The 26,797-nt window shown below is 34.3% G+C and overlaps 1 pseudogene; it reads left to right on the top strand.

The window, feature by feature from the left end:
- The first annotated feature begins 6,804 nt into the window (after positions 1 to 6,804).
- Vmn2r116l-ps29 (vomeronasal 2, receptor 116 like, pseudogene 29) lies at positions 6,805 to 25,909 on the top strand (annotated as a pseudogene).
- The last annotated feature ends 888 nt before the right edge of the window (positions 25,910 to 26,797 follow it).

Below are 26,797 nucleotides of genomic sequence, written 5' to 3'. Positions count from 1 at the left end.
GGAAATTTTATATCTGAAATACATATAACTGAAAGTACAGGTACTTCCCACTTCCAGGTTTACATAATGACATGGCATAAAATGAGAAGGGTTCATGGGAATATTTTAAATTTTCCAGACAAATAACAAGTCAGAAGAACATGAGAATGCACTAATTACCATGTTAATACTGCTTTTTGTGAATTTGTCATCTTAGAATAAATGTCATAGGTATAAAAAAGTTTTATGTTATCCTAAACTTTTCCTTATTTTGTCTTCATAGAGCTGTTCATTATTTTTTTTAAAAGAGGACTGTTATATATACTAAAAATGTCCATCAAATATCCTAAATCATGTCTGCAAGTGAGTATATATATATATTATATATATATATATATATATAAAATAGAATGTGTGTGCTCTGTAGTTAAATAGTGTTATTATGTCACTCATATTGAGATAGATTCATCAGCATTAGGAGATGAATAACCGTTGTTGTCTCTAATTGAAGAGAGATAAATCATCCCACTTTTTCTACCAATGCAATTTTATGTTCTTTCAGAAACTTCTTCAAGACAGACTTGTCTGCCCAACTATATTTGTATGTATTTTTTCTCACAGTTGAGTAATCTGCACAGTTGAATTATACTCTTGAACAGTAACTTCTTCTCTAAGGAACTAAAAATTGACAAAAGGGTAGAACCAAAGAATCTATTTCCCCCATATGCTAAGATGTAGAAAAAATCTTCAGACCTTCACAACTTCAAATCAGAGATAATCCCTGTAAGTTGAAGTGGAACTGAACAAAATTTTTTACAAGTCTCCATTTGTGCCCAGAGCTGGGGCTGTTCAACTGCCCTCAAACACAGAACCTGCCAGCAGATAGCTGGTCTGCCAAGAGCACTCTACCTGCTAAGCCCACAGCCCACAGGAGATACCCCACTCTCTCTCCATTGACTGTCCAATCACAGGCTCACAGACTTACAAGTACACAGGAGGGACAAGCTCCAGTCAGAGACAACAAGACCAACTAACATCAGAGATAATCAGATGACAAGAGGCAAGCACAAAAACCTAACCAACAGAAACCAAGACTACTTGGCATGATCAGAAGCCAGTTCTCACAAAAGAGGAAATACTGGATATCGAAACACACAAGAAAAGCAAGACTTGGATTTAGAACCATATCTCATGATGATGACAGAGAACATAAAGAACAAAATAAATAATTCTCTTACAGAAATACAGGAGAACACAGGTAAACAAGTAGAAACCCTTAAAGCAAAAACACAAAAATCCCTTAAAGAATTACAGAAAAATACAAACTGGTGAAGAGATTGAAAAAAACAATCCAAGATTTAAAAATAGAAATAGAAACAATAAAGAAATCACAAAGGGAGACAACCCTGGAGATAGAAAACCTAAGAAAGAGATCAGGGGTCATAGACACAAGCACAAACAAGAGAATGCATGAGATTGAAGAGAGAATCTCAGGGGCAGAACATTACATAGAAAACATTCACACAATAGTCAAAGAAATTGCAAAAAGCTCCTAACCCAAAACATCCAGGAAATCCAGGACACAATAAAAAGACCAAACCTAAGAGTAATAGGTAAAGAAAAGAAAGAAGATTCCGTGGGATTGCTTCAAGTTTCTCTAGTTTTGTGTTGGCTACTGGTTTGTTGTATATTGCTTTTACCATATTTCAATATGAGCCTTGACTTCTTAATCTTTCCAGGCCTTTTAATATGAAGGGGGGTTAAATTATGTCAAGTGCTTTCTCAGCATCTAATGAGATTATCGTGTGTGTGTGTGTGTGTGTGTGTGTGTGTGTGTGTGTGTGTGTGTTTGTGTGTGCTTTATTTGTTTGTTTGTTTGATGGTTTCCATGGATGGATTTCCATATATTAAACTATCCCTGCATCCTGGGGTTGAAGCCTACATGATTATTATGGATGGTTGTTTTGATGTATTCTTCGATTCAGTTTGCAAAATTTTTGTTGATTGTTTTCGCTTTGATATTCATAAGGGAAATTGGTCTGAAGTTCTTTTTCTTTGTTGGGTCTTTATATAGTTTAGGTATAAACCTAATTTTGGCCGCATAGTAGGAGTTGCGTAGTGCTCCTTCTGTTTCTATTTTGTGGAATAGTTTGTACACTATGGTTATAAGGTCTTAAATGAAGGTCTGATATAATTCTTCAGTAAGCCCATTTGGTCATGGGCTTTTTTTATAAAAACAACAATATCAACCAACCAGAACTCTCAAGGACTAAACAACTAACCAAAGAGTACATATGGACAGAACCATGGCTCCAGCTGCATACGTAGCAGAGGGGAGCCTTGTTGGGGACCAATGAGAGAAGAAGCCCTTGTACATGCCAAGGTTGGACTCCTGAGTGTATGGCAATGTCAGGACCAGAGTAGGGCAATGTCAGAGGTATGGTTGGGGAGGGGGAACACCCTTATAGTAGAAAGGGGAGATGGAATTGGGGACTTATGGACAGGAAACTGGGAAAGGGAAAAACATTTGCAAGGTAAATAAAAAATGCCCAATACAAAAAGAAATAAAATAAGATTAAAAAAAAAAGAAAGAAAGTTTTCTGCCATGAATTGTATGCTGACAGGAGCCTGATATAACTATCTCTTGAGAGGCTCTGCCAGAGCATGACAAATTCAGAGGTGAATGCTTACAACCAATAATTGAACTGAGAATGGTGTCCCGATTGAAGGAGTTAGAGAAAGGATTAAAGGAACTGAAAGGGATTGCCACCCCACAAGACCAATTCCAATCAACCAGAGCTCCCACGACTAAATCACCATCCAAGGAATATACATGGACAGATCCATGAATCCAATTGCATGTGTGGCACCTGATGGCCTTATTGGGCACCAATGGGAGGCGAAGCCATTGGTGCTGCCAAAGCTCAATGTGCCAGTGTAGGGGAATGTCAGGGTGGCAAGGCAGAAAGCGGTGGGTGGGTGGGTGAAGGAACACCTTCATAGAAGATGGGGGAGGGGAAAGGGATTGAGATATATGGGTGTTAACCTGACAAATAGGAACACATTTGAAATGCAAATTTAAAAGAAAATCCATTGAAAAAAAGAAAGCCAATGAGGGTTTTTATATGAGACTGTGACTGCTAAGTTTGTCAGAAATTAAAAACATAAATGTATCATCATTACATCTACCTAAATACAAGCTGAACTAGGATGGAATCAATAGATATGCAAAAGTAGAGGAGAAATTTGTAACTCATCAACCATACAAAATAATCTACAGACCTCTAAGGAGAATGAGAAGACAAAAAGAATCAGCAACAACAACAAAAAACACAATAAGAATTTTAAATGCCATCCAGTGAACCCTGAAAACGTACATGCAAATAACCTATACAGACTGAGCAGGTACACACACACACAAACACACACACACACACACACACACACACAAATAAACACCACATCTACCACAACAAACAACAAAAGGAAGAAGAAAAATAATGAATAAATGAGTCCATAAACTTGAAAGAAAGCTGGAGGCAAAGAAATGAGGATATGACACAATTATATTTTTATGCTAAAAGAGCAAAAGTAATTAAAGATATATGTATTATTTTAAAATCGTATCTTAACTTTCTAATCTTTAATCCTTGAGCAAGCTCATCTAAGATCTACCATTTGATTTCTACATCACATCATTATAACAAACTAGACCAATTTGTTTTACCTATACAGTCCTTGGTGTGTCAAAATCCACAAGAGTGACAGTTTCGTCCTATTGCTGCATGAAATATGCCAGAACAGAAGACACCCAGAGGCCACAGACATAACTCATGAGCAACTACATGTTGAAGACATGGTAGAGAAAGGGAAGCAGAGCTGTTTCTGCACTATGAAGATAGGCAAGACAAGAGATGTAATTGTAGTGAGGAATAGCCTGATGAGATGCCTGCACTGACACCTGATGCCATGATAATGTTTGGGACCAAGCTTCCACTTAGGGCCAAGAATGGTTCATTCTATGTTGTTACTGCAGCAAATTGCTTTGTCTATGTCCATAGTCCTTCTCACCACCAAAGATCATACCATTGGTGCCATCTTGTGGAGGGCGAGTGTGGGTTCAGCATGAATCTTGAACATAAACATAGCCTCAGTTAGCAGTGTAGACCATGGATATTTATATGTTCTTATATGTCATGTGAGTGCATTCTCTTTAGATTTTACAATGATGACACCACAGTGAAATCAGATTCTGTAGCCGAGAACTAGAAGAGTATATCCTCATTTGGTGATGCCAGTATTGTTGTGAAACAAAAATAAGAATAAACACCTCTGCAAAATACGTACATATCAATGTTTGTTGTGAGCACATGAAGTAGTTTTCTCAGTAATATTTACAACATAAATTTAACAAACTATTATAATTAACATAAACTTTAAATTTTTGCATTCTGAGAGTCATAGATGAACGTTATGTTGTAATTAGCTCAGGAAATAGAACACATTAATACTTCTAGGGTATAATTATATGAACATAGCAAGAGACTGACAATTACAAAATGAAATTGAATATACTTTCATTATTAAGTCCTGAAAACAACTAGATAAAGACTCCTTATGACAAATGAATGTATGAAATTACCAAAAAATGGAGCCTGAAGCAAAAATTATTTTTAAATCATATATTGCAAGATAGTGTGACATACTCTTTCCTTACTCCTCATAGTGATGAAGAACTATCTAGAACAATAAAACATCAGAAACATAAAAAGAAGTCAAAGAGAAAAGTGAGGTTTAAATTCCATTTGACAATGTAACAGAATTAAAAATAATGAGAATGCTCTTTAACATTTCTTGATACCAGCTATAAAGGGTAAAAGGAAGAATTCATTTACAATATTTAAAAAAACACCTCCGTATAAATCTAAGAAGAAAAAGAAAAAAACCATCACATTAAAACAGTAACATCCTTGTCAGGTGAAATGATCTTAACTGATATTCCCAGAACTTGGAATATGAAATGCACAGGATGAGAATTCAAGTACTAACTAAGAAGCAGCAAGTATAAGGGCAGCCTGAATTAAAGGAGGTGCTTTCGAGTACCAACTGAAACATCAAAGCACTACAGAAAGAAATGTAAGGCTGTATGAACTGTAATAACTCCCTGTAGTGGTAACTCATCATTCTTAAGACTGAAAAATGATGAGGTTAACAAAGGATTGTACAGATGTAAGGAAATTACCATTTAGATTTCAGACAGAACACACATAAAATGTAAAAAGAACTCCAGTACATTAAAGGAAACATAAACAACTTACTAGATGATGCGTTCTAATCTCAAAGATAATTTAATTATTATATTAGTAAGCAGTTCACTACACTCTTAGAAAACACCTCATTATTGACACAAAAGAAACAAGTAGAGCAGTGCAGTATAACATAAAAAATAAAGCACATGCCACTATATATAAGCACAAAATGTCAAGCATTCCAATCAAATTTATTGAAACTGATTTCCAAAAATTAATAAAAATCAACCTAATTTTTAAAATTAATTTTTTACAATTAATATTGTAAAAAGGTTGTGACACTAGATTTTTCCATTTTGTGTTGAGAAAGAAAACATTTCCCTCCTAAGTAACAATTCCTACTTCCTAGTACATATATACTTTTGATATATATATATATATATATATATATATATATATATATATATATATATATAAAGACCTTCCATAAGAAATCATTACAGAAGAGAAAGATTTACGAAGGTTTAGCATTAACCTAAATGATATTCCAATCATAGTATTATCCAACACGTCTGAACATCAATGTAAATTCTGGTGCATGTCAGTTCATGACAATATCAACTAACTGCTTTTCCTTAGTGTAGAAATCTCATCAGTCTCATATTTCTGTGAAGAACCTCCTCTTTTAAGATGAATCTGTACATTCCCTCGTTGGTAATTCATAAAGCCACAACTACATATAGTTTCTTAATGAAAACAGAATAGTTCATTTATTAATTTTCGATGGACCACCAGATAACACATGATTTAATTACAAGCATAAAAATTAGAGAAAACAAATGCTATGATGAAAAAAGCTGATTAGAAGACTAATTCCTGGCTATTTTAGTAAATATTAATAAGAACATGAGTTTCCATGATCTTACTGAGATACTGATGGTCATTTTGTTTTCAGAATTATTCAAATTGGTTCTTTATTCAATACAAAATATTTGAGATAATTCTGTGTTTTTATCAGGTACTGCAATGTGTGTGAGGCACATAGTTGATGTTCTCTTGTTTCTGAACAGCAAATATGGGAGGTTACTACTGTCTGTATTGATCATCCATCTAAGTATTACTTGTAAGACTTAAAAAAGAATGGCATGTATTTTCCATTCCTCAGTTCCACCTTAAGCCCACTTTTGAATGAAGCAAACCGAGTCATCTAATTCAAATGGAGATCAGAGAAGTAGCTTAGTAAACTATGCATTTCAGAATATTTGCCAAAAGAGAGTCATGTCTGGGATTTCAATCTCCACTGACATAGGTAGAATAGTGAGCTAAACTGAGGAGAAGAATAACAGTAAGCAAAATTATCAACTCTTACTCAGATGCAGATCCCCAGGCAAGATAACACTTACAAATCCTCCAGGAAAGAAAAACAGTCTGAAAAAAAAAGTGTTAACAGTCATCAGTATATTCTCTAGGTGAAAGTACAGTAATAAAAAGAGAGACAATTGGGTACATACATGTAACATCCATCCATGGCATTTCATCATGTTAAACATTTGCTAAGGCTCATGGTTTGGGTGACATGATAGACATGTCTTCCTTGATTTTGTATTCTTGGTTTTAAAGGCTTCCTTGCTTTTCTGCACTTTGAATGACCCCAAGTGCTTTTTGAGAATAAAAGACAAGAATAATGAGGATGGAGATAAGGAAGTTGATTTTTTTCCATTTATGCTAAACATGGAACATGTGAAGAATGATCACTTTAGTGGAAATCTAGACAAGCAGTAAGTGCTTCTTTCATTTATTTACTTTTTATTAATTAATTATGTGAAACATATGTAATGTAGCTATTAAGATTTAGACCACTGATCTTTCAGTCTTTGATCTGTTTCATTCTCCTTCCCTACCTAAGATCTAAGTAATTATTTTTGTCTTACTGATGATTTTGCTGTTTCTAAAGGAGTATAGGATATTTCATTGTTTATCCTCCTAAATTCACATTTTTCAAATAAAATCCTGAAATAGATGTATGTTTTAACATGGTCCAGGAATGACACCCACTTTTAGTGACATTTCCTATTTCTAGTGTTATGCTTTCTCCTATAAACACATCCTCAAACACAACATTTATTCATTTTGTAGATGATGAAGTAAACAATGTTTCTGTGCTCTATTAGTATTTCATCTATCAGAAAAGAAGGCTGAATTCTTCAGCATAGAACAATGGTGAATTCAGCCTAGCCTATGGCTAAATGTCTTGAAATGATACTTTGGATTTGAGCAAATAATCTACATGCTATTTCTCTTCTGATGCATGAATTTTGCAGATGAAGTTGAGGATAGGAACAAAATATTTATTCATTATGAGAATTTTGTGCTTTCTTTTTCCCTCTGCTGTATTACATAGCACAGCCATATTTTTTGTGTGTTAATGACAGAATTTAGGATTCCAGGTTACAAATTCAAGAATCAGCCACTTCAAGAATTTCAGTAGAACTGTTGTTTCTCTCTTAGAATAAGGGATACCACTGCAAGCAATGACATCCTCATTCTCCCTTCAAACATCAGAATAAAATTCTTGCTTGTGATACCAGCTTACATGTAAGAGAGATGTAAGAAGTTTACAGTTTTGTCAAATTCCCAACACCGAGGTCATTGACTGATGTCAAATTGTCATATATCCTTTACATCTGTCTTAATTTTTTGTAGTATAGGATAGTTTATTCAGGACATGGGGAGGGGAGTTAAGAGGGTAGTAGTGAAAGAGAGAGAGGGGGGAGAAGAAGAGAAGAGAAGAGAAGAGAAGAGAAGGAAAGAGAAGAGAAGAGAAAGAGAAGAGAACAGTAGAAGAGTAGAGGAGTAAAGAAATAGAGAAGAGGCGTTGATGCTGGCCATGAGCATGTGTAGAGAAGAGGGGAAGGAAATGGGGACAAAAGGGACGAAGGGGGAAGAGGGTCGGAGCAAGAGAACAGGCGAGCAAGAAAGGAAGAGCCCTGTCTAATTTTTAGCTATATCTATTACATGTTTACTTCTCTTTCCAAATTATGCTAAATACAGAAAGTTGTATACTATGTGGATGTGCATAAATTACACTCAGATTTTTATGTTTCTTCATAATATTTTATTAATGAGTATATTGTATTTAAAATATGAATTGGATAATTCTGGCAATGTATTCTGGAACATGACAATAGAATTGTCACAAATTACACTGTAACATTGGTAATGGTAACTCCTCAACATAAGACATTATTATATGCTCCTCTAGTTGTCAGTGGACATATAGTCTGAGACATAGTTGGGTTTGTTCTCTAATAATATACCAAGGAAAGAAATTCAGAATTGAGTAGGATTCTGGAAACTGTAGAATAAATGAAAGAATATTCTCAGAGGAAATGAAGAATGGTGAAGTACCTTAAAATTCTCAATTGCTGTTTTATAAAACAAAAGCACCCTTAAGAATATTGAAGAATGAAAAATTATGGGGAAGTGGGTCATATTATTATATTGATTAAATTCATAAAATAGTATACATAGTGATATGGAATGTTGAGGAAATGTTATATCAATTCAATATCAGCCATAAATAAGAATGATTCAAGAAATTGTGAAGCACAGTTTAAACATAAAATTTTCATCAGTGATGAGGCTTATAAGTATTCTATCACTCAAAAACATGTGACATCCTGGACATTAGAGAAAAAAATTGGTCTTTCTGAGAGTCCAGTTGAGGATATTTATAAGTCATGCCTTTATTAAACATCGATCCTTGTCAACTGATGTTCCAAACAGTGTCATAATCTTTAAGAAGGGCACTGAAAAATTTATGTGTAATAAATCTATTCAGGATTACAAAGTTATAAGGCACAAAATAAGTCCCAAAGAAATGTTTTTTTCTCCTAATCAATGAGAGTTTAATATTGCAAAACAAAACAAAAATTTTGTATGTATATTTCTGTCATTGCCTTTTTGCAAATGTATTCTTTATAAGTTTAATACTTGTTATCAAAAAAAGATTAATATTACCACAATGGTCTTATGTGTACTGGAAATCAATAATCCGGATCATTTATTTATTTTGTTTTTAATATAAATTTATATTAATTAAATATAGGATTGCTGGATTTATTTCACTGATAAGTTTTTATTTATCTCATAAAAGATAATATACTGTTTTGAAAGTAAACTCCTCACCTACGTTTCTGTAGAGAGCCCCTAAAGAACTCATTTGTTTACCAATTAGAACTTTGTGTTATCCATACTTTAGTCTGTTATGGGTGTTATATCTTAGATGTATATGCATGTTTTCTATATTCCCAGAAAAAAAGTAAATCACATAACAATTGCTATCACAACAAGGAATCAATGTAATAAAAAGAGTTGCAGAAGAGTGAGTCTGTGGTCCTTTCTATGTTAGGAAGGCATGCAACCTAGTCTTAGAAGCCTAATGAAGTGTCAGGAAATTCTATTACACCTGTCCTTGATTGGACAGTGGGTGAAAATATATGCCTTTGTGGTATAGCAACCATTACATGATTATTGGTTTAGTTAATAAGACATGTAACTAATGCTATTCATCAGAACAAGTAGAGCTTTTGGGGAAAAACGCCAGGGTCGCAGTCTCCATCTCTCTGGTTTGACATGATATGTGTGATTGATTAGTAGGGCCTATTACATAAATACAGAAACTTCTGGAAAATAGTTTAGAAGTGTATTCTTTGAGATTAGTGCATAATGGTCAAAATTGTGTGACAGGAGCAGCTGAGGTTGTCATGGTCCATGTTATTTTTAGCTACAGAATCATGTAGGTCTAAGATGGCACTGAATCATGAAATTGTTTATATATTTGAAGAATTTCAATAAAAGAAATTGCTGAAATCATCTATCTTAGCCTATATCTTGCAAATAAATGAGATAAATGAAAGAATGAGGAAGAGATAGTAAATTCCATGCCATAAGACCACTTAGAAGGGGAAATGCAAAAAAAAAGAATAAAAAAATCATCATCATCAGCAGCAGCAAAACAACAACAGCAACATAAATAAAAAGTAAATATTGGTGGCCACAAACAGCCAGGTGGGAGCTTTTAGCATAGTCTGTTAAAACAAACTAAAGAAATCAAGAAATATGGAAACACCTGAACTGCTGGAAATAAGAAGACCTTTTAAATCAGCAATTAAATAGTTTATAACTTTGTTTATGACTTTGTAGAGCATGGAGGTGTAAGGTATCACTGTTACTTCTGTGAGGGGAGAAATTTGAGTTTAAACAGCATAAATCAGGCCCAGACTCCTTTTTCTTGCTTCCTACTTTTGGACAAATGCAAGCCTTAGCTATTTCTTTAAGAACCTGTATATATGTTTGATGCCATGCTCCTAACCATGATATTCATGATCTAAAACTATTTATCTCTAAGTAAGTCCACAATTAAATGCTTTGGTTTGTGAGTTGCTTCAATCATGTTGTCTTCATAGCCATAAAAAGTAAGTAAAACAGATTTTATATTTCCCTCCTGAAAAATAGTATGCTAGAGAAGGAGATCATTTGACCAGATAGGAACCAATAACTGAAAATAAATGGTGAGTCAATCGCTAACACTAGGGGACTCACGAACTATGGTAGTTAAAAAAGTTCAGCAGGGCGATGTTCTTCCTTATTTCTGGGTAGAAATGAACAGATTATATCAAAGCAACTTAATTAAGCAGAGCTTAAAAAGTGTAGAAAAGCTCCATTGAAAAACTCTAGGATATATAATTGTAGTGTCTCTGAATGAATAGGGATTGTCAAAAAATAAAATTACTCTCTCCAAATTATCCTTTTGTGACAAGCCTTGATCAGTACAAAAATAGTTGGTATAAATGGATGTAATTTTTGCATTCTGTATTAGACGTTTATTATTTTTTACTTTATTGAATTATTTTCTGTGGAAACTAAGGTAACCTCACAACTGTTCAGATCAGACCACAATGAAATTCAAAGTGATTCTCCAAGTTATCATTGTAAGCCCAGTGTTTGCTATGGGTTCATGGTTCAGGATGTTTCTTTCTCATGTCAGTAGGAAATGTTTTATTAAATAATCCATCAACCGAGTATTTGTTCATATTTAGAATTTAATGAAAATGAAGGTACAACATACCCAAACTTATGGGACACAATGAAAGCTGTGCTAAGAGGAAAACTCATAGCGCTGAGTGCCTGCAGAAAGAAACAGGAAAGAGCATATGTCAGCAGCTTGACAGCACACCTAAAAGCTCTAGAACAAAAAGAAGCACATACACCCAGGAGGAGTAGAAGGCAGGAAATAATCAAACTCAGAGCGGAAATCAACCAAGTAGAAACAAAAAGGACCATAGAAAGAATCAACAGAACCAAAAGTTGGTTCTTTGAGAAAATCAACAAGATAGATAAACCCTTAGCCAGACTAACGAGAGGACACAGAGAGTGCGTCCAAATTAAGAAAATCAGAAATGAAAAGGGAGACATAACAACAGATTCAGAGGAAATTCAAAAAATCATCAGATCTTACTATAAAACCTATATTCAACAAAACTTGAAAATCTTCAGGAAATGGATAATTTCCTAGACAGATACCAGGTACCGAAGTTAAATCAGAAACAGATAAACCAGTTAAACAACCCCATAACTCCTAAGGAAATAGAAGCAGTCATTAAAGGTCTCCCAACCAAAAAGAGCCCAGGTCCAGACAGGTTTAGTGCAGAATTCTACCAAACCTTCATAGAAGACCTCATACCAATATTATCCAAACTATTCCACAAAATTGAAACAGATGGATCACTACCGAATACCTTCTACGAAGCCACAATTACTCTTATACCTAAACCACACAAAGACACAACAAAGAAAGAGAACTTCAGACCAATTTCCCTTATGAATATCGATGCAAAAATACTCAACAAAATTCTGGCAAACCGAATCCAAGAGCACATCAAAACAATCATCCACCATGACCAAGTAGGCTTCATCCCAGGCATGCAGGGATGGTTTAATATACGGAAAACCATCAACGTGATCCATTATATAAACAAACTGAAAGAAAAAAACCACATGATCATTTCATTAGACGCTGAGAAAGCATTTGACAAAATTCAACACCCCTTCATGATAAAAGTCCTGGGGAGAATAGGAATTCAAGGCCCATACCTGAACATAGTAAAAGCCATATACAGCAAACCAGTTGCTAACATTAAACTAAATGGAGAGAAACTCGAAGCAATCCCACTAAAATCAGGGACTAGACAAGGCTGCCCACTCTCTCCCTACTTATTCAATATAGTTCTTGAAGTTCTAGCCAGAGCAATCAGACAACAAAAGGAGGTCAAGGGGATACAGATCGGAAAAGAAGAAGTCAAAATATCACTGTTTGCAGATGATATGATAGTGTATTTAAGTGATCCCAAAAGTTCCACCAGAGAACTACTAAAGCTGATAAACAACTTCAGCAAAGTGGCTGGGTATAAAATTAACTCAAATAAATCAGTAGCCTTCCTCTACACAAAAGAGAAACAAGCCGAGAAAGAAATTAGGGAAAAGACACCCTTCGTAATAGACCCAAATAATAAAAAGTACCTCGGTGTGACTTTAACCAAGCAAGTAAAAGATCTGTACAATAAGAACTACAAGACACTGAAGAAGGAAATTGAAGAAGACCTCAGAAGATGGAAAGATCTCCCATGCTCATGGATTGGCAGGATTAATATAGTAAAAATGGCCATTTTACCAAAAGCAATCTTCAGATTCAATGCAATCCCCATCAAAATATCAATCCAATTCTTCAAAGAGTTAGACAGAAGAATTTGCAAATTCATCTGGAATAACAAAAAACCCAGGATAGCTAAAGCTATCCTCAACAATAAAAGGACTTCAGGGGGAATCACTATCCCTGAACTCAAGCAATATTACAGAGCAATAGTGATAAAAACTGCATGGTATTGGTACAGAGACAGACAGATAGACCAATGGAATAGAATTGAAGACCCAGAAATGAACCCACACACCTATGGTCACTTGATTTTTGACAAAGGAGCCAAAACCATCAAATGGAAAAAAGATAGCATTTTTCAGCAAATGGTGCTGGTTCAACTGGAGGTCAACATGTAGAAGAATGCAGATCGATCCATGCTTATCACCCTGTACAAAGCTCAAGTCCAAGTGGATCAAGGACCTCCACATCAAACCAGACACACTCAAACTAATAGAAGAAAAACTAGGGAAGCATCTGGAACACATGGGCACTGGAAAAAATTTCCTAAACAAAACACCAATGGCTTACGCTCTAAGATCAAGAATCGACAAATGGGATCTCATAAAACTACAAAGCTTCTGTAAGGCAAAGGACACGGTGGTTAGGACAAAACGGCAACCAACAGATTGGGAAAAGATCTTTACCAATCCTACAACAGATAGAGGCCTTATATCCAAATTATACAAAGAACTCAAGAAGTTAGACTGCAGGGAAACAAATAACCCTATTAAAAAATGGGGTTCAGAGCTAAACAAAGAATTCACAGCTGAGGAATGCCAAATGGCTGAGAAACACCTAAAGAAATGTTCAACATCTTTAGTCATAAGGGAAATGCAAATCAAAACAACCCTGAGATTTCACCTCACACCAGTGAGAATGGCTAAGATCAAAAACTCAGGGGACAACAGATGCTGGCGAGGATGTGGAGGAAGAGGAACACTCCTCCATTGTTGGTGGGATTGCAAACTGGTACAACCATTCTGGAAATCAGTCTGGAGGTTCCTCAGAAAATTGGACATTGAACTGCCTGAGGATCCAGCTATACCTCTCTTGGGCATATACCCAAAAGATGCCCCAACATATAAAAAAGACACGTGCTCCACTATGTTCATCGCAGCCTTATTTATAATAGCCAGAAGCTGGAAAGAACCCAGATGCCCTTCAACAGAGGAATGGATACAGAAAATGTGGTACATCTACACAATGGAATATTACTCAGCTATCAAAAACAACGACTTTATGAAATTCGTAGGCAAATGGTTGGAACTGGAAAACATCATCCTGAGTGAGCTAACCCAATCACAGAAAGACATACATGGTATGCACTCATTGATAAGTGGCTATTAGCCCAAATGCTTGAATTACCCTAGATGCCTAGAGCAAATGAAACTCAAGACGGATGATCAAAATGTGAATGCTTCACTCCTTCTTTAAAAGGGGAACAAGAATACCCTTGGCAGGGAAGAGAGAGGCAAAGATTAAAACAGAGACTGAAGGAACACCCATTCAGAGTCTGCCCCATATGTGGCCCATACATATATAGCCACCCAATTAGACAAGATGGATGAAGCAAAGAAGTGCAGACCGACAGGAGCCGGATGTAGATCGCTCCTAAGAGACACAGCCAGAATGCAGCAAATACAGAGGCGAATGCCAGCAGCAAACCACTGAACTGAGAATAGGACCCCCGTTGAAGGAAGCAGAGAAAGAACTGGAAGAGCTTGAAGGGGCTCGAGACCCCATATGTACAACAATGCCAAGCAGCCAGAGCTTCCAGGGACTAAGCCCCTACCCAAAGACTATACATGGACTGACCCTGGACTCTGACCTCATAGGTAGCAATGCATATCCTAGTAAGAGCACCAGTGGAAGGGGAAACCCTGGGTCCTGCTAAGACTGAACCCCCAGTGAACTAGACTGGTGGGGGGAGGGCAGCAATGGGGGGAGGGTTGGGAGGGGAACACCCATAAGGAAGGGGAGGGGGGAGGGGGATGTTTGCCCGGTTACCGGGAAAGGGAATAACACTCGAAATGTATATAAGAAATACTCAAGTTAATAAAAAAAATATAGAAATAAAAAAAAGTTATTAAAAAAAAGGAACATGGAAGTAAGTCTAAAGGAACGAACTGTTGTAAAGGACAAGGAATATAGTAAAATTGTGAGAGCTGCCCTGTATTATAATGCTACAGAGAAGTCCTCACAATGTTTATGACAAATTCTTCCAACAGTCTGTCTTTCTATATAAAAAAGCTACGGGAACTTTGAGGGTATTTGGTATACTGGCAGATTTACATTCACCATCATTGTCAAGCTCCCTGTGCTTTATCTAACTTGATAAAGAAAACTGTTATATGAAATTGTGACAGAAAACATCAAGAAGCTTTTGGGAAGAATAATACCTTTGTAGGACAAAGTAAACCAGCATTCTGCAGTACCACTTGTTCATTACGGCTAGAATTGACCAAAAGTTCAGAGGGATATAGCAGAGATCTACAGATAAAGCAATCTTATCAAATGTTTTCTACATGATTTGGTCCCATTTCTGGAAGGAAGTTAAAACATAAAATTAATAAGCCATCAAATACACCATTAAATAATACAACACAAGAGATGGAATTTATAATTGGTCTCCATCAAATGAAGTTAAATACAGAATACCCAATAAATTGATCGACTAAAGATTTTCTGAATAAATCTCTTGGTAGTGTACAAAATTTACTTTGCAAATGTGGTGATCTCAGCTATCAAAAACAATGACTTTATGGAATTCATAGACAAATGGTTGGAACTGGAAAATATCATACTGAGTGAGGTAACCCAATCACAGAAAAACACACATGGCATGCACTCATTGATAAGTGGCTATTAGCCCAAATGCTTGAATTACCCTAGATGCCTAGAACAAATGAAACTCAAGACGGATGATCAAAATGTGAATGCTTCACTCCTTCTTTAAAAGGGGAATAAGAATACCCGTGGCAGGGAATAGAAGGCAAAGATTAAAACAGACACAGACGGAACACCCATTCAGAGCCTGCCCCACATGTGGCCCACACATATACAGCCATCCAATTAGACAAGATAGATGAAGCAAAGAAGCGCAGGCCGACAGGAGCCGGATGTAGATCTCTTCTGAGAGACACAGCCATAATACAGCAAATACAGAGGCGAATGCCAGCAGCAAACCACTGTAAACCCGCTGTAGGAATCAGAGAAAAACTGGAAGAGCTTGAAGGGGCTTGAGACCCCATATGTACAACAATGCCAAGCAACCAGAGCTTCCAGGGACTAAGCCACTACCTAAAGACTATACATGGACTGACCGAGGACTCTGACCTCATAGGTAGCAATGAATATCCTAGTAAGAGCACCAGTGGAAGGGGAAGCCCTGGGTCCTGCTAAGACTGAACCCCCAGTGAACTAGATTGTTGGGGGGAGGGCGGCAATGGGGGGAGGATGGGGAGGGGAACACCCATAAAGAAGGGGAGGGGGGAGGGGGATGTTTGCCCGGAAACCGGGAAAGGGAATAACACTCGAAATGTATATAAGAAATACTCAAGTTAATAATAATAAAAAAAGAGCAACAATGTGTGGGGGAACTGGTTTAGGTACCAAGAAAAAAAAAGTGTACAAAGGAGTAAGTGATTGTGAGGAACGAGGCTGGACTATGGTCAAAATGACTTTCATTGACCTAAAATTTTCAAAGAATAAAAGGAAGAGAATAACCCCTTTATCTCAGGTCCAGCAAGTAGTAGAAGTCTTTTTAAAAAATTGCAAATTTTGAGTCTAAGTTGTGGCCTATTCCTTCTCCTGCATGTTCTAGCTGTCTCTAAATGGCACAGGTCTAAAACCTCATCACTCCTGATGGTGACCTACTTCCCATAGCACACCACCCTCACATACAATGGTCAGAATCAGCTTAAAATTTACTGAAGGTTCTGGGAAGTACCTTAAGTAATACAAAGAGTCATGAAGCCCATAAAACATTGAATGAAATGCTGGCCATTTTGTTCTTAAAATGTCCTGTAACCAATGGCTTAGGAGATGGCTCAGTATGTAAAAGCATGAAGAGCACACATTGCCACAGTGGGATCTTATCTTCAAAGCAAACTTTCCATTTTAGGTGTAGGAATCTGTGTACACTTATGCCTCTCTGCTCTGGAACAATCTTTAAACAAGAAGATATGTCCAATTGACATTACTTGTAAAGAAAAAAATAAATTTTCTCCAATGGAATCTCTCTGGTTAACTAAATATACTTAAGGCTAGGCTTCATGTCAACAGTATATGACCAACACAAATTAAATTCAATGATATTTTTGTAAAAAAAAACAAAATACATCATTCCATAATTTAATATCAAATATGATAAGGAAAACTACATTTTATTACTATAATTCCCTATGTATATTTTCTTCATTTATAAAATCTATATGAAAATAGGCAATACATTTGCAATCCTGAGTTAAGTTTCTGTCTTGAAAAAATGTCACTTCAGGATTTGTATATTAGTACTGAGATTTGATTAACTGTGATTCTATGTTTCTGTTTTACAATTCCTTTTTTCCATATCTTGTCTCAGGGAAATCCCCACTGCTTTTTCATCAACTACCTTTTTATTTCAACTTTTACTGTTAGAAAACATGACAACTGTGCTTCTGTCTATGACTTGTACATCTATTTAAACCAATATTCTATACATTGTTTTCCAGTTGACATGACTGTATTGTTCTGAGTAGGGAAATAATGATCTTCTTGGGCCTCTACCATACTTTTCCATCATTCATCTATTGGCAGTTAACATAACTTTACTTCAACTTTTAACCAGTTTGTAAAGTGTAGAATGAAAAGTCTAGGAGGTAATTGTATAGTGTTTTTGTTTCCTCTGTTATTGTATGGAAGATTTGTAGAGCCACATCACATTAGAGTTCTTTTTTCCTTTTAACTAAAATCTAAAGAATTATTCAGACGTGTTGCCTCATGGATGTCTCATGATCACTGCATTAATGAATGATTTTTCACACAGGTACACAGCTTGTGCTATTTTAAAAACTTTTCTTTCATTGCTTGAGAATTTAATGTATTGTAACCAGAAAACCTTCACACCCTTACCACAATTCTCCAATATTATTCATATTCCAAAATCATTCAACTATGTGGCTTTCTTTTGTTTAAATGATCCATGCCCAATTTGCATTTCCAAAATGGTATCAGATATGGTAACTTCCACAGGACCAAGGTTTTCTAATGAGTGAAAAACCTAAAAAAATTAAGGAAAATAGACCTTCCCTCTTCTGCCATCTATTAGTTCTATAATTTCATCATTGGTAGTCAAATGCAGAAAGGAAGGTCTGCCTTGGAACCATATATGTATAAAAACAACCTCATCTCTCTCTCTCTCTCTCTCTCTCTCTCTCTCTCTCTCTCTCCCTCTCTCTCTCTCTGTCATATACATATATATGTGTAAAAATTTGATGGTTTTTATATATCCCACATGCATGCATCTGTGAAGGTTGCAAATTTATTAATATATAGAAATTAAAAGTGAAGTGACATGAAAGGGTTAAACTGGAGTAACACAGGGAATAGAGGAAAAGGATTGAGACTAAATTTTATAATTAAAATTAGTCCATACGTTAGAAATAGATATTATCATTTAAAACATAATGAATTGGAAGTTTTCACAGAACATGAGGATAAAATTACAAGGAAAAAACATTCCAAACCAGCTTTTAAAACAATGAGCAAATTATTGAAAATTGAAACTTTGCAGAAAACAGCAACATTAATAGTCTAAATGAATAGCTCGATTCAAGAACTCAAAGTAAAAAGATAACACACATCCTTCCCTCTCACAAAATGGCAAGGAACTAAGCAGAAAACTATAATATATATATATATATATATATATATATATATATATATATATATATATGTGTGTGTGTGTGTAAAATATAGATAATATAATTAGTTTAGTCAATTTGATACCAATTACACATCCTTATAACTGTGCCTAGTTATGTGTATAAGCTATACAATAATCATTCAAAAAAGAAAGGCTGGAACGAATGCCAAATAAAAGCTTTACTAAAAATGACTGAAATATAAAATCATTTAAAATAAGAATATGAAGATACTTTGTACAATAATATTATATAAAATATATCCTTGTAAAATATCTTAAATAAAAACAAAGAAATCAAATGCTATAATATTTCATAAGAACAAAGGTACACTATTCAGAAATCAGCAATCATTGACCTAGGATCAGAGATATGAAATCCAGTTAAATGAGTGGATGGAGCACATTAATAACAATACACTTTATATATTCCCACGTTCCCCCAGATCCTATACTCAGAAGTGCATAAAAAAGGAGAAAAGTGGAAGAAATGAAAGAAGGATTTTTATTATTCTTGCATTATCTATGAATACATAAACTTCTATGAGATGTTGAAAAAAAGATCTTATTTCCCATTTCTCATACTTACAACAATTTTATGGCTTAAGGCACTTCATTTATGTGGAATGAAGCACCATGCATTCAGGAGACAGTATATCTCCTTCACTTTCCACATACGTTAAACACAAGAATTCCAAGAGTATGATAATACTAGACAAGAAGTTAGGCAAAAGCTGCCTTATGTTCTATAATCTACTCATCATGTTCACAGATAGCAAAAGAAAACTTTAGGAAAATTCCAGATGACAAAATGTCACTTTTGTAAAGTCAACACAAAGCCATTTTTAAAATCCTTCCATTCTTATACAGTACAGTAACAGAATTTGTTTCACCACAGAAATATAAATATGTAGAGAGATGATGCAGAGCATAATTCGCATTCAGAGTGATTTGAGATTATCACATTTATAGCATAACCTTTAATGAATATTGTGATTTGCTTTAGGTTGACAGCTAAGAGCATACACTTGATTTTATCTCTTTATTTTGCTATTGAAGAAATCAATAGGAACCCTCAGGTTTTACCCAATTTTTCTCTATTGGTTAAGGTTGAATGTAACTTATTGACTGGTTGGTTTATCCTCAAGAAGAGGTGATTATTTTCCTAACTTCGACTGTAGAAACCAGAGAAGATACTTAATTGTATTTACAGGACCTACGTGGCTACCAACTGCCATACTTCGACCATTCCTCTACATCTCTAGAACTCCTGAGGTGAGGTTGGGTAGTTTGGGTTTAATGAAGTATTACCTACTTTAATGCTGGTTTTCTTAGTGCTTTAGCAGACTGGAAGGCAGAGTTTGAATTTATGTGTTATTTGATCCATAGAATTCAAAGCATAAGCATTCATACACTTTATAGTGTATATATCCGAACTTTATTGAAAATAGAGGAAAGAAGCAGTGGGAATATAAAATGTTTTACTAGAAGAATAAGTTCATTTCTACTATTTAAGAAAACCACAATGATTTGTATTTTAATAATGAGATGAATAATTTGCACTTTCCAACACTTCTAGATGTTGTTAAACATACATAGGTATTAAATTAAGATGTGTGTATTTCTTCTTCAAGATTGAATGTTTTATTTATTCATTTTAATGTACTTTAGCTTTACTATGGGCCATTTCACCCTCTTCTCAATAGCTATAAACAATTTCCTTATGTGTACCAGATGGCTATCAAGGATATGTCTATAGCTATTGGCATGGTGTCTTTGGTGATTTATTTCAGCTGGAACTGGGGAGGACTGATGATTTCAGATGATGACTCAGGACTTCAATTTGCCTCTGAATTGAGAGGAGAAATGCAAACATGTGACATCTGTTTAGCCTTTGTGACTGTTATCACATATGACATAAAACTATTCTTCGCAATGGCTGATACATATTATAATGAGATTATGATGTCTTCATGAAAAGTTGTTATAATTTATGGAGACAAAGATTCTCCTCTACAAGTAATCTTTAGTCTAGGGCCGTTTGTAGACATTCGGAGAATCTGGATTGTTACCTCACAGTGGGATGTAATTATAAGTAATGGAGAATTCCACTTCAACTCTTTCCACGGTACCCTCAGCTTTTCACATCATTATTCTGAGATATCTGGTTTTAAAGAATTTATACAGGCAGTGCATCAGTGCACCCTTTAAATTACAGTAACACTATTTCTCTTGCTAAATTATGGTGGTTGAATTTTAATTGTTTTTGGCCATCATCTAATTGTAAGAAACTGAAAAAATGTTCAAGAAAAATGCTACTGAAATGGTGATCTAACAACCAGTTCGAAATGACCATGAGTGAAACAAATTATAACCTATACAATGCTGTGTATGCTGTGGCCCATCCACTCCATGAGTTAATTCTGCAGAAAGCAAATATACTGTCAAGTAATGTTGAGAAAGAACTGGAGTTTGATTCTTTGCAGGTAATGTATCTTTATTTAAATAGACACCCAAAGACAGCATGGCCCTTTTTAAAGATATATCATTCACTGATAGCTATCTGGGACAGAAATGGTTCATGGCTATTCAGAAGAGAAAGAAATAGCCTTTAGTAAAGATGCTGAATAATAGAAAGTAAGAACAACTTAAATAATATGCTGCTCAATGTAGAATCATTGAAGTGAGTTCATTGATGTGAACAATAAACTCTATAACCAACTATCTAGGAATATTTTCCACTAATGTGGTGATTACTTTACTCCTTCTTGGTTTATAATACAAACTACATTGGTACTATCAATTATTATTCTTACAAAACTGGCACTAAAGTCACCATTTGACAATAGATGCAAAAATTTTGTACAGAATATGATGACTATATAGAAATTTTATGCATTTAACAGCTGAAAAAGGAATAACTTTCAGGCTTCTTTAGGAACTCTTTTTTTAAAAGAAATAGTTTCCTGCACTATATTATTTTTATTTTCTAATTAAATAGGACAAAGCGTCTACATGTTTGTTCAAGTTGTCAAACTATTGTTTACCAATATGTCAAATTGTTCCTAAATAAAATCAAGTAATACTTCCACTTTTGAAGAATTGAGACTTCAATTATTTCTGCTGTAAGATACCACTAATGACAGAAAGTGGTGAAGAAATCTGCAGTACTCTCCAAGCATATCATTCACTGTACATGTTTTAGTGTACTCACTCTAGTGACTAATGGGAATTTCTAAACTTTGCAATGTTTACATGAATTTTTGTTACTCTTAAAAAGTGAATATGCTTAATAAAGTTATAGTTTGTAGACAATTAAAACCCAATGGAAATCTACAGTTCATATTTTCTGTCTTAATGGATATGTATAGTTAAACTAAAATAATAATTGTGTTTTAGGTCCTCTCTTCCCTGAAGAACATCCAGTTTGTAAATCCAGTTGGGGCCCTAGTGAACCTGAATCAGAAAGAAACTTGAATGTGGATTATGATATTTTCTATACTGGAGATTTTTTACAAACTTTTGGAATTAAGATGAAAATAGGAAAGTTTTTCAAATACTTCACACATCCTCAACATTTGCTTATGTCAGACAAAATGGTAAACTGGGCCACAGATATTACACAGTACTCTATATGTAAGAATTTTAATCTTTTGATAGCATTGTTCTTCCACATTGAATATGAATTTTCACATAGAAATTTGTTCATTAACTCTCCATATTCCTGTTTTCTTTTTTGATTTGTTATTTTTTCAAACTGTTTTATACCCAAACGTGTGTGCATCTATGTGTACATACATATATGTAATATACATTTAATAACACATAAATCAGAATAAATTCAGAGTAAATATCACAAGTATTATTGAAATACATTTTTATTTAATATTTGTCTGTAAAAGAAGGTCTTACAATAGCATCATGTTCTAAATTCTTGTAAGTCCTACACAATAACTAAAACTCTGTATTGTTAATCCATGTGTTTTTTTTTCTCAGACTGTACCCTCAATATGCAGTACACTTTGTAGTCCAGGATTTAGAAAAATCTAAAAGAGGGAAAGGCTGTCTGTTGCTTTGATTGTACCCCCTGCCCAGGGAATGAGATTTCCAATATGACAGGTAAGAATGAATTCATTAAAACTCTTCACTGGATTGACTAACTTCTCCTATCGTTGCAAAATTCACAAGGAATTTTCTATGGAAACTTAAATGTTTATTGTCATCATTAAATGAAAGGATTAATATTGCTCCTTGAAACAACACACACTTCTTTGTTTCCCATACAATTTGACATTATCTAGAACCATTGCACATAATAATTATCCTGGAAACTCCTTTAGAGTACTAAACTATGCCGTTTATCCTTAGAACTTGGCAAGAGAGTTTAATTTTTCTCATCCCAAAAACAGTGGAATTGTATACCCTTGTTTTTGAAGTCAAGGGCTATGTGATAGTGTGTTGATTCTCAGAAATGCTGTATCTTTTTTGAGGAATAAAGAGTTTTGTAAGGTGTCCTGTGATAGATGATGCTGAGTATAACTCAGGTTGTATTTTAAGTTAATCTCTAGTTTAACTTTACATTCAGAAGCCACCATGCATGAGTCTGAATTAATGCTTTTGTTATAATTTTAGGAGAGCAATGTGTACATCTACAATTAGGATTAAATAGGTTGTAGTATCTTCATTGGGGCAGGGATTCAATGAAAATCGTGAAAGTAATGTTTACTTCAATATATTAAGCACCAATGAATGGTAATACCTTCTAAGTGATTCAGAGACCATAGAAATATATAAACATAGAATTTTATTTAAATTTCTGGACAGTGTATAACTAAGAGAAATGGTTTAAATGTGGAAATTATGGAGAATGGTAAAATTCAGATACAGAAAATTTGCAATGTAATGTGAATTATTCTGGATAGAGAAAACTACTACATGTATTATAGGCAATACAAGCAAATATAGCATTTTGTGGCATATTATATAAAATTTAATAAACTCTTAGATAATCAGATGAAATTATGGCATTAATATCAAGAACAAATGAAGAGTAAACATTTATTTTCTTAATGTTTGTTGAACATGAAGATTCTACTATGAAATGTTTTAAGATTTGCTCACTTTTGGGGTATATAAGGAGAATTTTAAAAACATATTGAATTTACTATATTTAATAAGGATATAAAAGTAGAAAATTTTGTTAATTTTAAAATAATTATTCTGGTAGTTTAGATGAGACCATTTTGAACATTATGAGAGGACAGAAATAACGGCAGCAGAATGTACCCTCTTAGATGGAAAGATATCATCACTTTCAGTCTGATTATTTAAGAAAATGAGATTGAAAGAAACTTGACAATATTATGGTGAAAATAATAATGATACCAGTGGAAAGGACATCACTCTCCCATTTAGTATTAAGTGACATATATATCTTCTTGAAAGATGGAAAGTTATCTTATGTTGCTTAATAAATATCATACCTTTGAGATCACTGACTGTCAAATATCAAAGATAATATTAATAGTGGTAAATACTGTGCAGTGTCAAAATCCGTACAGTCAAATATAAAAACAAGGTAATATTTTAATGTGTATACTTGGCTGATAATTTCTTTAAAACTCCTCTGTTTTCTTTGGCTTGATTAGAAAAAAAATAATACAAAATATTAAATTGTCATGTATATCTAAGGAACCCCATGAATACATTGATATTTGAGTTCTATCTTTTGATTGATAGCCTGATGATAACATACATGTAAGCACAGTATGCAGTCTAGAGCAATATGAATTATACATATGGGCATCTGTGAATTATACATTGCAATTTATTTTCTTATCATAGCCAAAATTTTCTTTCATATTACCTACAATTTTCTTTCAACTCTGATTATGTAAAAATGATAAAGAATTATGTTTGCTTAATCATAAATGAGTTCATAGAAATCTAATATCAAGATTAATTGTTATGAGCAACCACATTTAAATTACTTTCATGGGGAAGGTCAATTTGGCTAATTCAGTTTGATTCATTGATAAGATATATTAAATTCCTAATGTATAGATAAATCTTTGAATAATAGAGTAATGTGAATCCTGATGATATAACTTTCTTTCTGTACCAGACGTGGACTATTGTATCAAATGTCTAGATAATCAATATGCCAACTCAGAAGGAACTCACTGTCTCTCCAAATTTGTGACATTCCTGTCTTTTGAAGACCCCATAGGAATGACTCTGGTGTGCTTGACACTAGGCTTTTCTGCTCTCACAGCTGTTGTATTTGGTATCTTTTTAAGAAACCAAGACACTCCCATTGTCAAGGCCAATATCCGAGCTCTCAGCTACTGCCTGCTCATCTCACTCATCTGTTGTTTTCTTTGTTCTCTTCTGTTCATTGGAAAACAACATATGGTCACATGCATCATGCATCAGACCATATTTGCAGTTGTGTTTACTGTTGCTGTCTCTACTGTCTTATAAAAAACAATTACTGTCATACTGGCCTTCAAGTTTACTCTTCCTAGTAAAAGGATGAGATGGCTGATGACATCAGGAACATCAGCCTTAATCATTCCCAGATGCACCATGATCCAACTGATCATTTGTGGAATCTGGCTGGGAACTTATCCACCATATGTTGATAGTAATGGGCATATTGAACATGGCCATATTTTGATTGTTTGCAACAAAGTTTCAGTTATTGCCTTCTATTGTGTCCTAGGATACTTGGGTTCTATTGCACTGGCAAGTTTCACTGTAGCATTCTTAGCCAGGAATCTTCCTGATACATTCAATGAAGCCAAGTTCCTGACATTTAGCATGCTGGTGTTCTGTAGTGTCTGGCTCACTTTCCTTCTTGTCTACCATAGCACCAGTGGCAAGGCCTTAGTCATTGTGAAGGTATTCTGCATCTTGACCTCCACTGCAGGACTATTTCTCTGCATCTTTGCTCCAAAATGCTACATTATTTTGTTAACACCTAAAAACAACTCTTTTCACAAGTTTAGGCACAAATGCTAATGTTTAAATTTCTCATTGAATTTAATTAGTATTTTCCATAGGAAGACCACATAGCTGGTTCTAATCATAAAATATGAGGTTAAGTAGCAAGATTTGTTTCAATGCACCATTTTTTGTTTTTAAAAATAAGCTTCTTATTAAAATTCTAATATTTGACCCAAACCTCAGTTCTCATGAATAAAAACCGTTGGATCAAAAATTGCTTCATCTCTAAAACTGGCTTCCTCTAATCCTTTTCTTTGAGTTAATTGTTCAATTCACTGGAATTAGCTCTTAGTTTTATGAATATTCTATTCTATCATATCCAGAGAAATCATGTATCATTGTTGCATTCCATAATATATATTGGTTTTATATATACATATATATGTGTGTGTGTGTGTATATATATATACATATATATATATATATATATATATATATATATATATATATATATATATATATATAACATTTTCCACTCTTCTATAATTCTACAGAGGACTAGAGCTCTAGCATATTCAATGTTTCCTTTAGTAAACAGCAGTTAATTACCCAGAATAACTCAACTTGCATCTAATGAGCAATAAAGTAAATATTCAGGTAATTATACACATCTACGTCAGTTTTGGAATTTTTAATATCTTTAATTTTGTTTAGGAATTTAATAAAATACATTCTGATCACATTAACTTCCATCTAAAAATAGTCCAAGATACAAATCATGTCTTAAATATACTACTATATCATGTTTTTATATGCTACAGAGAAGCTCTTAGATATGTCATCTTCCCCTGAGCCAAAGGTAATCAAGAAGGATCCAAGAATTAAATAAAACATATTCTTCCTATCTTAATATTTACCAAATGAAGAACCTGACACATTTCTCAGTCATTTTCTTTTCTGAAA

The sequence above is a fragment of the Rattus norvegicus genome, chromosome 1 (genome assembly GCF_036323735.1).
Source record: "Rattus norvegicus strain BN/NHsdMcwi chromosome 1, GRCr8, whole genome shotgun sequence".
Classification (NCBI taxonomy): Eukaryota; Metazoa; Chordata; class Mammalia; order Rodentia; family Muridae; genus Rattus; species Rattus norvegicus.
Note: the sequence above shows the minus strand (reverse complement) of the source record. Positions and strands in the feature narration are given on the sequence as shown.